This window comes from Octopus sinensis, linkage group LG12, assembly GCF_006345805.1.
Source record: "Octopus sinensis linkage group LG12, ASM634580v1, whole genome shotgun sequence".
In the NCBI taxonomy this organism is placed as follows: Eukaryota; Metazoa; Mollusca; class Cephalopoda; order Octopoda; family Octopodidae; genus Octopus; species Octopus sinensis.
In genome coordinates this window covers 3044046-3057420 of record NC_043008.1, presented here as the reverse complement: position 1 = coordinate 3057420, position 13375 = coordinate 3044046, and the positions used below count along the sequence as shown (strand labels likewise).

The window sequence follows — 13375 nt, the reverse complement described above, 5'->3', positions numbered from 1 at the left end:
CCAAAATGTGTCTCAAAAGTCGCTAAGTTCTGAGTTCAAATTCCGCCGAGGTCAACTTTACCTTTCATCTTTTCGCGGTCGATAAATTCAGTAGCAGTGAAACTCTGAGATCGATTACATCGATTAGTACCCCTCCCATCAAATTTCAGACGTTTCCCTCTAATAGAAAAGATTATTATTATTATTCTTTTGTTGTTTTGCAGTTAAGTGACGGAATTATAAAAAAGCCGTTTAAAATGGTTCAAGGACTGTAGTTATGCCACGGCACAATATTCTATAAATTATTTCCACAGTTCAAGATCTGAGTTCGAGTCAAGCGCTTGAAGAAAATGTTATTCAAAACTTTCGTTTTCAAACATGTGTGACTTCATCATACTTTGAAAATAAATCAGGTTCGTTATGACAAGCATACAAAGACATGCTTTAAAATACATTTGTCTTTATATTTCATATATTAAATAAGTCTTTTTAAAGAAATATTTTCCCCTCGGGTTAGATCTCACCATCAATAAATATCTTCAACGTCGCTTTTTCTCATTTTTACTTTTTGATCATAATAATAACATAGTCGTCGTCGCCATCATCATCATCACCAGCTACTCCCTCCTGGCCCCCCACGTCCTCCTTTCCGTCGTCGTACTCCACCTCCTCGTCCTCCACCTCGTCTTCCTCCTCGTTGTTGTCGTCGTCGTCGTCGTCGTCCTACTCCTTCACATTATTGTTGTTATTATTATTATTATTATTGTTGTTGTTGTTGTTGTTATTATTATTCTTCTTATCATTATTCATATCAGTTCATAATTCTATTGAGAATTTTATAAAAGATTTCTTAGCAATTCTCAAGCAATAAATGCATATTTCATTTATTTTTTTATTTAGAAATACAAGACTTCAAATACAAACAATATCAACAATTACATACACAGGAAATGAGCTTTATTTTTGCTAAAATTGTCATTCACTGAAACAGAAAGACGATATGTCCTTCAGCTTTCCTCGTCTATTTAATACGTAATTATAATTTTGTTCTAAAATATATTTAGCAAAATATTTTTTCTGGTGAAATCACAAAATTCCATTTACCAATTGTAGTTATAAATAAATTTCTATGTAGTATGAATATTTGGAGATATTTATAGGTCAGTTGAGTTTTAAAGATCAACTTTTGTTCAGCTAACATGATGCAATGTTTTATGATCTAAAGTATCTTTTAAAATCAATTTCTACTAAATAAATAGAAAGAGAGAGAGAGAAAAAAAGCATTTCATAAAATTAGAGTTAATATATCTTTAAAATCTTCTTGTTCTATGCTGTCTGTCAAGAGGAAAGACAAAAATAGCTAAAATATTTCTCTTCCAGCCTCATTTATTTCGAAGAATTTTTCTGCATCATTTCAATGATTTAGTTTGTTGTCATTTCCGCATCGTTACATAAAGATTAATATTGAAATTCGCTATGTCTTATTCCTGGAAGCGTCACTTGCCATTATCACTGCTGATTATACTAGCTGCAAATTTTAGACGCCGGAAATAAGTCTAGGCACTGCTAGTAACTTATTAACAATGTGTTGGTTTCATTGTTCACTGCATAGTTTTTCTTCACTCAGTAAATGGAACCATTATTCGTGTGAATTCGTCTTTCACTACCATTAACCGATGCTTCAATAATTATCAAAACAAATAAAAACACAACGTTGCTGCTTTTTAATGCTGCCAAGTTAAAATAATAAATTTATATTTATTTTTTCATTTGGATTGTCTTTAAATGAAGAGATGACACGTTGAATTAGTCATTTTCTATTGCTGCCTAACACTCGCTGCCACCATTCTGTTTCGCAGTAATACGTATTGAAAGCGTTAAATATAAAGGCTGGAAAAAGCCTTCTTCTTTATAATCTGATGGTGTTTTCCACCGCATAACAGAATACCTTCAGTATGAAACGGTATTGTGTGGTATATTGCGGTCCACATACAGGGATTCTTTACACGTCTTTCTAGTCTGACGTCAGTTCGATGCATGATCTTTGGTAAAGTTCACTAATCCTCGAAAATGAGAGTAGAGAAAGAAAGATTCTAGGTTTTCTTATGATTTGCATCCAACACTAACTTGCATACACGAAAGAGATATACTAGCATAGGTTTTACAATGATAGAAAAAGTATAGCAAACAATAACACATACAAGTGATAATCCATCAAAAACTTCGTTTCGTGTGTCAGCATCTTCCCTAGCTCTCTTCATATGACCATCGGTCACCTTAAAGGAACATGATTCAAGCAATGTTTTTTTTTATATCTAAAAGTTTTCCACATGATCTTGTTTATATTCTGAACAAAGTCCATATCTATTTTATTGACAAAAATATAAGTTAACTCTATCCACAACACGGTGAGTCTCTCTGATATAACCGAGAAATAATCAGCGTTTCAGCATAATTTGAAAAATGTTCCGATATCATATTCCTTTGGGTGCTCTTTAATTCTGACTCTTTGTTTATCGCTTCATTTCTCTCTTGCACAATTTACTGCAGCAGCAAATCTATTGGAAACTTTCAAATTTGTTGGTTGTGTTTGAAAATTTCAGTAAAACAATTTCGTTACACATGATGTGATATCAATCTGTAAAGAATTTGACCTATTGAGACTCAAAATAAACACAATTCCCTCAACGTAGGTTCCTTTGCATTATCGCTCGGTCATCAAGAAACAATAGTCACCTCTCTCTCTCTCTCATGCCATGCTCTACCATTTCTGATAACAGAATGACATATCGGATATCAATAGCCCTTGATATATTATTTCCGAATAATAATGGTTTCAAATATTGGCAACAGGTCAGCAATTTCCAGAGAGAAGTTAGTCGATTACCTCGACCCCAGTCTTCAGCTGGTACTTATTTTATCGACCTCGAAAGGATGAAAGGAAGGAATTGGCAGAATTTGTGCTCAGAACGCTAACACGTACAAAACGCTGCTGTGTATTTTGCGCAGCCTGCTAACGATTCTGGCAGCTTGTCGCGAAATTATTTCTGAATAATATAAATAAAAATAAATGAAAGGCCAGTGCTGAAAACATTATAGTTTTCTAACTGATGGAATCAAGTCTAGCCTCGGCTAAAATGTTATAAAAATCTGCTATCGCCTTAGAATCATAATATTTCTTTATAAAAAAAAACCCATATTAGATGTTATTCAAAACCAACTTGTCCTCCTGATTCGCAAACGCACACACCAACCTACAGCCATTTTGTGAAAATCAAAGTTTTTGCTATAGATTCCCTGTCTTTCTTTCTTCCATATATGTTATCAATGCTACAATTGCCCCAATTTCGTTCGTACGTTCGACCATCCGTGGGAAGATTCGCCGTAGGAAAATGCCTGGTATGAAATTTCCCCGCATAGGAAAATTCCCTGTAAAACAAATTCACCGTCTGGACGGTGAATATAAAGCATATTGTATCAGCATTTTTTGGTAAAATAAGAAAAGAATAAAAGTTTATATGAAAGCATTAACTAGACGAGGCTTTATCTAACGTCAAATATTAAATAGGTCAAGATGTGTTCATTTAAAAGAAATGAAAAATTCCAAGCAATGCTGCAGATTTTATCGAAGCATTAATATCACTATGCACTTTCTTCATCTCTGCCGCATCTAAATCACGTGATTTCTTTTCGCTAAACTCTCTTCCGTTTTCAAATAATTTATGAGTTTCAAGAAATTTGTACGGCAAATTTTCATCTGTTTCCGTTAAACTTTCCAATATCAGACAAGACTCATTTGTATCTGTCCTCCTGTTACTCAATCTTTTTCTCTCTCATCAAATCACACTCTTATAACCTTGTTCAATATTTACTCACCTGCTTGCAAAATCTCCGGACATCCGTTCCTGCTTGAATTGCTATCGGTGATGGCGATAAATCACAGCCATCCAGAGTCCAAAGCGCAGATTAGTTTCCACAAAGGTCAATTGTAATACAATATGAAATACTTACACAGCAATATTTAAAACTCACTGTTGTCGAAGGACTTGCACGATATCGCAGAGAAATCTTTCTTAAATCCCAATTGTTTACAAACCAAAGAAAAAGAGAAATTGAGCGGGGAATGCGAAAGTGATACATAGAGAAATAGATAAATTGATAGGTAGAGAGAGAGTGTGAGAGAGACACACACAGAGCGAGAGACGAAAAATAAGGGAGCGAATGGAAGAATGTCTTATATGAGCAAACTTTATAACAGAGACGAGGGTGTTATCATTGAATCATTTTGATCATATTTATTGACCTCTGGGTTATCATGCGGCAAGTTATTGAACAATAGCAGCAGTAACAACAATAATAAAATGAAAAACAACCAGAATCTTCCTGACAGTAAAACCAATTTAACAATTTCAGTTTAATTCATATGGTGTATTCCAGTAATAGGTATAGACCCATTAAAGGCAAAATGGTCGTCATTATTTATCAGGTTAATAATTTGCTTACCTGAATCGTTGGTGGCTGTTTATATATTCTTCTCAGCGAGAGTTATATATTGCAAAACCTGGACATTAAAATAATATCATAAAATATTTCTGAATTATTAGGAAATGAATTGGTTCCAGAATTACATTATAGCACACAGCTACAGAATGCAGCAGAAAGAAAAAAATAATCTCCATTAATTCATTGAAAAAGTAGACCACAGAAAACTTAAAGAATACTCTCCTAAAATGAGAAAATGTTTATAGAATTCTGAAATAGGTTATGTCAAATAATCTTTGCTAAACTAAACCATGTATTATCATTTCAACTCTCTTTAGAATTCTCAAGCTTTATCTAATTCTGAAGTCTCTCAATTGGGGATAAAATTGGATAGTATTTGAATAAAATTACATGAAGCATTTATATAATTGATATGTGTTTATTTTTACTATTTCAAGATAAATATTCAACATATTCAGAGAATCAACTGTGTAATGAGATCTGATTTGTCACATATATCGTACAATAACATTTTTGAAGATGTAGACAATATGGCGTTGCTATGCGAAGAGTAAATACTTGTCATGTCTTCATTTAAATTATATTTCTTAAATTCAGTGAATTAATGAAATGTCGAATGTTAGGAAATCCTGAAACAATATTGAGAGAAACTGATTCTGCTTTCTCTAGAATTCACTTTTTAGTACAGAATTAATCTTAGGTTTATCATTTATGTTACAGATATAATGTTCAACACGACATTCTCTGCCAAGTAATCCTGCAACCAAGTACCGTATGCAGCTGGTAGACAAATAGAATCATTTGTTTTTAGAACATAACTGGTATGTATATAGTTAAGGAAGTTGTTTGAGTTAACAAAATCGATAACCCTTAACTGGTATGACCGGTAGATGGCAGCTCAGCTAGCGATAGATATTCAATTTGTATAACGTCAAAGGTACTTTTAATCTTGTCTGAATCAAAGTGGATAGTTACAAGGTAAAATATAATTTTACATTAACCAATTATTTTCTAAAACCGTCTTAAACATTAAGAATAGTTAAAAAGCCTGTCTATCAAGTATTTCTTCTACAATAAACGTTTACTCTATAATCTAGACATATGTTAATCCTGCGATTTATCTTTGAGATAGATAAATTACTTTAGATCTGCTTCAAACCAAATATGTAGGGAACAAATTGAAAATGTTTCTCTGCTTCTTTAATGTGATCAGATTTTGGTTGTAATTCATGGAATCTCTTTGGGGAAGATCAAAACATATTGTACTTAAGTGTATTTACTTTTCTTAGCAATTCTTTCTTTTTGTACCAAACGTGAGTGATAAATGTAACATAGCATGCAGTTCAAAGAGAACCAGAATTGGAATACTTTTATTGAACTGTGTCAAATCTAACTTTGAACTCTGCAATGTAATGTAAGACGTAATCTAGGCCCATGTCAGTCCAGTGTTATTCAGTAACAAGACTGCTATAAATAAATATCTAGATTTGAAGAGAAGCTGGATTCCAGAACGAAATTGTATTCTTTATAGAAATACTTAAAATATTAAGACATTGTGTTGTATATATATATATATATATATATATATATATTATATATATATATATATATATATATATATATATATATATATACCACTTACATACACGAAAATGAATGCAGTTTAACACAGTTCAGACTTACATACATACACACTTACATACATACAGACATATCTACATACATACAACACTCATATATATATATATATATATATATATATATATATATATATATATATATATATATATATATATGTAGTCGTCTTTGTGCGCATATCAATACACAACACACCCAAGAATATACATATGGATGCATTTTTTTAGGTTTGTAATTCGAGTTTCTTACCATAAAAGAAAGAATCGTATTCTAGATTAGAATAAAAATTCATTGGAATAAAGAAAACACTAACAGTGAAGACATATATAAATGTGTGTATAAATATAGACATACATACATACATACACATACATACATATATACACACATACATAGATACATACATATATATATGAATATGTATGTGGGGGACCCTTGGTGAAATTACAGTGGCTAGGATGCATAACTGCGTACGGAGTAATGTGTAGTTGCTGCATTTGAAACATATGTTCGTCTATATGCTGTAGAAAACTTTTTAATGAAAAATTCTGGATGTGAATATAACTCCACTGTCCTTTTGGTTTGCTATTATTTACATGTGTATGTATGTAGAAGGTGGAAAAGGAACACATAAGTTGATATATATATGGAAAAAAGTCAAGGTGGAAAATGCTAAAATAATTTTATAAAAAACATTTCAGTACCGGTTTCAGTCATTGATACTTTTTCAACTGTAAGCATGGAAAACAAATTTTAGAAAAATTAAAAGAAAAGTTTTTTAAAAGAATATTTGCAGAGTGCTGAAATACAAGGGGCATTTCCCTTGTTTCTGCCTGTCTCTCTTGTTTACTGTTGTGGGTTCGAGGTCGTTCTGAATTCTTGGTAAGGAGGAAGAAGAAGAAGAAGAAGAAGAAGAAGAAGAAGAAGAAGAAGAAGAAGAAGAAGAAGAAGAAGAAGAAGAAGAAGAAAAAGAAGGATGAGGTGGAGGAGAATAAAAAGAAGGAGGAGGAGCAAATGTCTATGTGTTATTGTCGCAAACGTCTAAAATGCTATTTTTCTGTTTTGGGGAATTTTCATCTGGGATCTGTGAAGAGCCATTCTTTTACGTAGACTATTTTTTGTTTGGTCTATGTATTGCTCTCGACACGCAGAGCAGGTTAGTGCTTATATCAGGTACTCCGAAGCACATGTGAAGCTGCTTTTCATTGTGAAACGTTCTGCCTGTTTATATATATATATATATATATATATATATATATATATATATATATATATATATATATATATATATATATGTATGTATCATGAAGAAATAAGTGATATAGATATCCACGTTATACAGCCCGACCGATTAGCGCTCCGAGAGAGCTTCAGAAATATAAAATTAGGAGGAGAGAAAACACATTCTATCTATCTATGAATTTTTATATATTTATGCATTTTCGTGTACATGTATGTATTTGTAAATTGATAGATTTTTTTTATATATCATACAGGTGAATGTATCCATGTATGTACTTTGTATACCCTGGAGAATTTCGTTAATATGGATTGAATGAGTATATACATAGACCGTGGAATTTTTCCTCTCCTCCTTAATTGTATACATATATGTATATACATATGTATGGATATTCATGCACGCATGGATTACCTGCTTCGAGGTCTCTGTCTATAAAACGATGCACCACCTGCCAACACAAGCAGGTACAGCTACATATCTTAACACACACACACACAACACACACACACACACACACACACACACGCATAAACATTTTTGTTTATGCAAACACTTTTCGGAAACAAACATTTATATCAGCAATAACCTGTGAAACAGTCGCATGTTGATTTGGAGAGAAATAGTTTGGGGAACAAACAACTAGATGTAGAGTAAGAACTACAGGAACGTGCATTTATGTATGAGTTCTTCTAGTTTTAAATATATTGATTTTAACACACTCTTTCGAATCAGAACTTCTGCAAAGTTATTTCAATATATACATTTATTGCCAGCGTCATAAAATACAACGTTATTTTCACTTCCAATGACATAATGAAAACACTGAACGAAATGTAGGTAAGTTTATCACAGGGTTCTGTAGTCGCTCCCTTAGCAAATATTATCCCAGCTTTCACTTCCTTAAAAAGGGATTTCAATATATTGTGAATGATAGACTGACGCCTGATTTTCCTTTTCTCTTCGAACATTGTTTTCATTGAATATTTGACGAACATCTCACAACATTCCATTTTGTTGTTCCAATATGTATTTTATTGGTTTAGGAGCAGTTCCATGTGCAATATATTCCAGAGATTCGATTCCTTCAACTCGTTTTCGAGCTTCTGAAATGTTGCTTGTAACGTGTGTAATACCATATTCTTGAAACACTGCACCATTCTTGTCACTACCTTTCGTTGGAATAAATTAGTAATATTCCCTAAGCATTAGCAGACAGTACGCAGCACATTGGTTATACTACTTCTACTATAACAATGGGACGCTGTAGGCTTTGGGAATGGATTTCCTTGAGGGAGACTGAAAGAAGCTGTTGTATACACACAAGCGCGCACATGTATATACGCATATATTTCTATCTATCTATCTCTATCTATCTATCTATCTATCTATCTATCTATCTATCTATCTATCTATCTATCTATCTATTTGTTTGTCTCTCTGTCTATCTATCTATTTGTTTGGCTGCCTGTCTATCTATCTGCCTGTCTGTCTGTTCTTCTATCAAAGATCGCTTGGATAGAATATATAAACATTTAACGCCTCAACACGCGTACTTCCACATATTATATGTTTCTTAATATTGCAGTCCTTATTCCTGGTTGTGATTACAGTGTAGTCTGTACTATCCGTGATTATCGAGTAGATCATCTTCATGGATTCATATGGTTATCCTACGTTATTGGCTTGATGCAAAACGAAAGAAACTGGTTCACCAGTCAGTAATGTTAGGCTGTAGTCGAAATAATGGAATTGGAACTTTATTTGCTTATACAAAAATGTTTTAAATATATACATGTATATATATGTGTGTAAGCATGCGTGCTCGCATGTATGTACATGAGTCTATGTTATTGCGTTTGTGTCCTTCCCAATCACAGATTGGCAACCGGTGTTGGTTTGTTGTTTACGTCCTGTAATCAAGCAGCAGAACAAATAGAAAGTAATCGCAGTGATAAGATTCCAGCCTTGTGGTATTTTGGAGAAGAGATTATATTCAACTTTATTTCCAGTCAAGCTTTGTTAGCTAAATTGTCTTGACAACGCAATTTAATATGATTTACCATGTTTTTATCTGCACCGTAAATGATCAAATTTGACATACAATGATATCCACCTACATAAGTCTCTATTAATAATATTTCATTTCCATCCATTTGCATATATACAAGGTCATAAGTACAAGGTCCGGCATACTCACTTGGACGCCACCCACCCGGATGAACAACCGAAAACACAAGAGCAGAATTACCATAAAAGTCATTCCAGCCGCAACTTCTGCGTCGCAGAATATCTTTTCTTAACTATTGAAAATGTCTTCTTTCTAAGAATTATGTTATGGATGTGCGATATATAGAGAAGCTCACACTAAAACCAGCAATCTGTGTTTTTGATAGTATATTATTCTAAAAGTAAATACTCCAAGGTTAAAAAATTTAAGAATCAGATTCTTTATAATTGCTAACTTGGAAACATGAACACCGAAGTCACACACCCTCGTCTCACTCGGTCTTCCGACTTGGCAACAGTCATCAAAAAGCCAACCTCTGTATAGATTCTTGGTTTTAAAATCGATAGAAATACCTTTTGAGGAACAGATATAACTATAGATTACTTCGACTTGTGAAGGATTTCTTCTTAAATAAAAAAAAGTCACGCTGCAGGAAATAGGTCTGTCCATGGTGTTCAAATGTACATTAGAAAACTTCGTTATCAACAGCGAAAGACTAAACTAATGGGGTGAGATTTTGTTAAACTTCCGCACTGACTGTTCATTGTACTGATCATATCCCTAATGCCATTAGCCTACAGATACTGTAAACACATATTATTTTCCTAAATGAGCAGAGGATTCATTTCGTAGTCATTCAGACTTTTAGAAAAACCGACCGCCGATCATACTCTGTTATCTTATAGGAAAAATAATACATTAGGTAAATACTTGTAGATAGAATAAAACAGATTAATACAATGTTCGAAAGACTAATAGGCCTTATTGTAAGAACTGATTCGCAGCGAAAATCGGTATGAACATTATGAAAACATTAATAGATAACTTGTTCTGCGTTGTATGCAGGGTCAGAGTTAAGACCACGCTTTGTAAGTAAATAGCATCAATTGTCTTTTACAAGCATTTTTATGAATGCTTTATTGAATTTGCTAAGAAATTACTTGGTGGCAGTCGCTCCAAAACTATTGAACGCTTAAGTATTAGAGTAGAGAGAAGTGTGAACAAAAGTTCCTGTGTTGTCACATTCGTTCTATCACTTGACATAGAAAGTCTATATCTAATTTTGATCCAAATTATTCCGAAAATATGCGAGATAAATCCAATATATTCAGGAAAATGGGCATTTGCAACATAGCGATAGCCGATGACAGAAAAGAAATATAAGAAAATAACTGCAAACAATTTGATAAGTCTTGGCAATTCTATAAAATAACAGCTAGGTATAGGAATGGAGAAAGAAGAGTGAGAGAGACAGAGTGAAGAGAGAGAGAGAGAGAGAGAGAGAGAGAGAGAGAGAGCGGTTGAGAGAGGGAGAATGTTAGAAAGTGAGAATGAAGGTAGAGAGAGCGAGAGAAGTGTAACCTCCATGCCAAAAGAGAAATAAAGGCAGCACAAGGGAAGAAATACAAAGGCAGCAGAACATCAGGATGGAATAAAGAGCTCTCAGAAAATTTTCGTAATTTTCAGAATAGTTATGCAGCAAATTCACAAAATGTTTTGTATGAAGTAGAAATAGATATCTTACCGAAAATGGTCTTCATTCTAGAACTGACACCACTGTTATATGATGCAATACTACCTGAAACGCCTAACAAACGCTGCAAGACTTCATTCAATTTCTTATTGCTCTACCTATTGAATATTTTAGTGGAAGATAAATTATATCTATAAGAGCAAAGGGAATGTTTTAGGTTGAAGCATATTTCATCATACATCTTGTAGACGAAAGCTAAATAAAAAACGAAATCGTATGAAAAAAACTAGACGCCAGCAGATAAATAGCTTTAATTCGAAATGTGAAAAATATTGCTTATTACAAGTGTGCTTACCTGAAGTGAATTATTACTCCACCATGGATAAGGAATGTATATGAACGTTTGAGTAGTAGTGGTGTGGGTGTTTGGCTTATGACAGTTACTTCCCGGTTTCTATTCTCGAGGCATGAACTTTCTTTAACTTTCATTCCACTCAGCGACGTTCCAGCCAATGTCTAATGTTAAATACTTAATAAAATTTGAGTATTTCTTTTATCTTTCTTTGGTTTCAGTCATTAGACTGTGACCATGCTGGGGCTACACCTTCAATAATTCTTTTTAGTCTAATGAATCGATCCTAGTACTCATTCTATCAACCCCCTTTTACTGAACCGCTAAGTTATGGGTATGTAAACTGTACAACACTAGTTGACAAGCGGAGTACAAACAAACACACACACACACACACACACACATATACACATATATACGACGGGCTTCTTTCAGTTTCCTCTACCAAATCCACTCATGAGGTTTTGGTCAGCCCGAGGCTATTGTAGAAGAAACTTGTTTAGGGTGCCATCCCGTGGGATTGAACCCGGAACTATGCGGTTTGGAACTATGTTTCTTACCGCACAAGTACGTTTCCACTTACCTGAGGTAAACTCTGATCACGCCAGTAAATCGTGGATTAAATCCGTGGCAGTCATATCCATAGCAGCTCCTTGTACATAAATGGGTATATTTCATAGGAGTTTTGTAATGTAAAAAGTCAAACAGGCAAAGCAGAATCCCTTAATTATCGGCCTCAAAATACTAATGAAAATGCTGAATCGGAAATCATGAAACATATGTCAAACACAATGCTTTCAGTCAGAAGTAATAAATTTGTATTTGAAAGCCAAAAGGTAACTTGTGATCACTTGAGTGGAAGGTAACAGGGTTTTAGCTTTTGTTGATGTTGTGGTTATATAGTGTGAGGACATCTATTGTCAGCAACTGTTCTTGCGAACATTAGGTATTCCAGCCTTAACCATCTTGGCTATTTTATTCCTTCTTTTACAGATACACACTATCTGGTTTCATACCTTGGAATATGTAATTTCTTCGTCGACTGCTTTTCTTTCGGAAAACATGGTCTACATCCGATTTGGATATTATTTCAAAAATGAAGATGCGATACAGTCAGAAAATCGAGTGACGGATACAAGTAATATCTACCTGCCAATCACTTGCTGACTGACAGCTGACATGCATGAATATCTAGCGAACAGAACCAGGAATATTTGAGGCACTGCAAGAATCCTAATGGAATTACAAGGTGACAGATGGACTGATGTGTATTGACAATTGATGAAAACCATGAAAAACTTTGAAAGGGAATAAATATTAAAGATTCCTATGGCATGATTCCCATTTTCCGGATTGTTAAGTGCCTTAAATTATTTGGCAGTCATGTTGGAATACAAAATGGTATTCAAGTGAGCAGGAGATGTCAGCGAATCACACCGGCGTATTTCAAGTGATCTAGATTAAATTGGGGATCAAAGTAGAGAATTTTAATTGACCCTCATTATCTCCATTTAATTTTCTTATTAATTTTGTAAGAGAGCGAATCAGCATAACAGCTACTTAAAATTAATTATTATATGTAATGCCAATATATGATTCCATGATTAGTAAAGGTTATCAAAATATTTGGGTTTGTTACAATGCGATATAATTTTCATATAGAATTCTGAGCTATAGTTTGGGATTAACAAATAGTTCGTAAATACAACAAAAACAAAGACATGGATGAGGTCCAGAATAATCTCTTTCGAAATAGAAAAGCAACGGGATTACCTGGAAGAAACATAACCTAACCCTAGGGTTGACCGTAGCCCCCAATTTACATTTTAAAGCTCGGTGTTTCCTTGTTTAACAGCCAAATCGTTTCCAACACTGACCACTTGTTCCTGGTATTGCTGTTGTGTAGTATTAAGTTATCCATAAACCAGCAGAATTATTCTAGCTTTATGAAGCTTGTAA

General features: G+C 33.7%; 1 long non-coding RNA gene across 2 annotated transcripts in view; it reads left to right on the top strand.

The window, feature by feature from the left end:
• Positions 1-12743, top strand: part of LOC118765503 — a 41414-nt gene extending 28671 nt beyond the window's left edge. The window contains exons 2-3 of one of the 2 annotated variants that reach the window (XR_005001364.1): positions 5203-5460; positions 12410-12743. This is a non-coding gene — a long non-coding RNA (uncharacterized LOC118765503). Of the gene's footprint in view, positions 1-5202; positions 5461-9531; positions 9660-12409 lie in introns of those variants that run through there. The other variant, XR_005001365.1, reaches the window with a different exon arrangement.
• Positions 12744-13375: the final 632 nt, after the last annotated feature.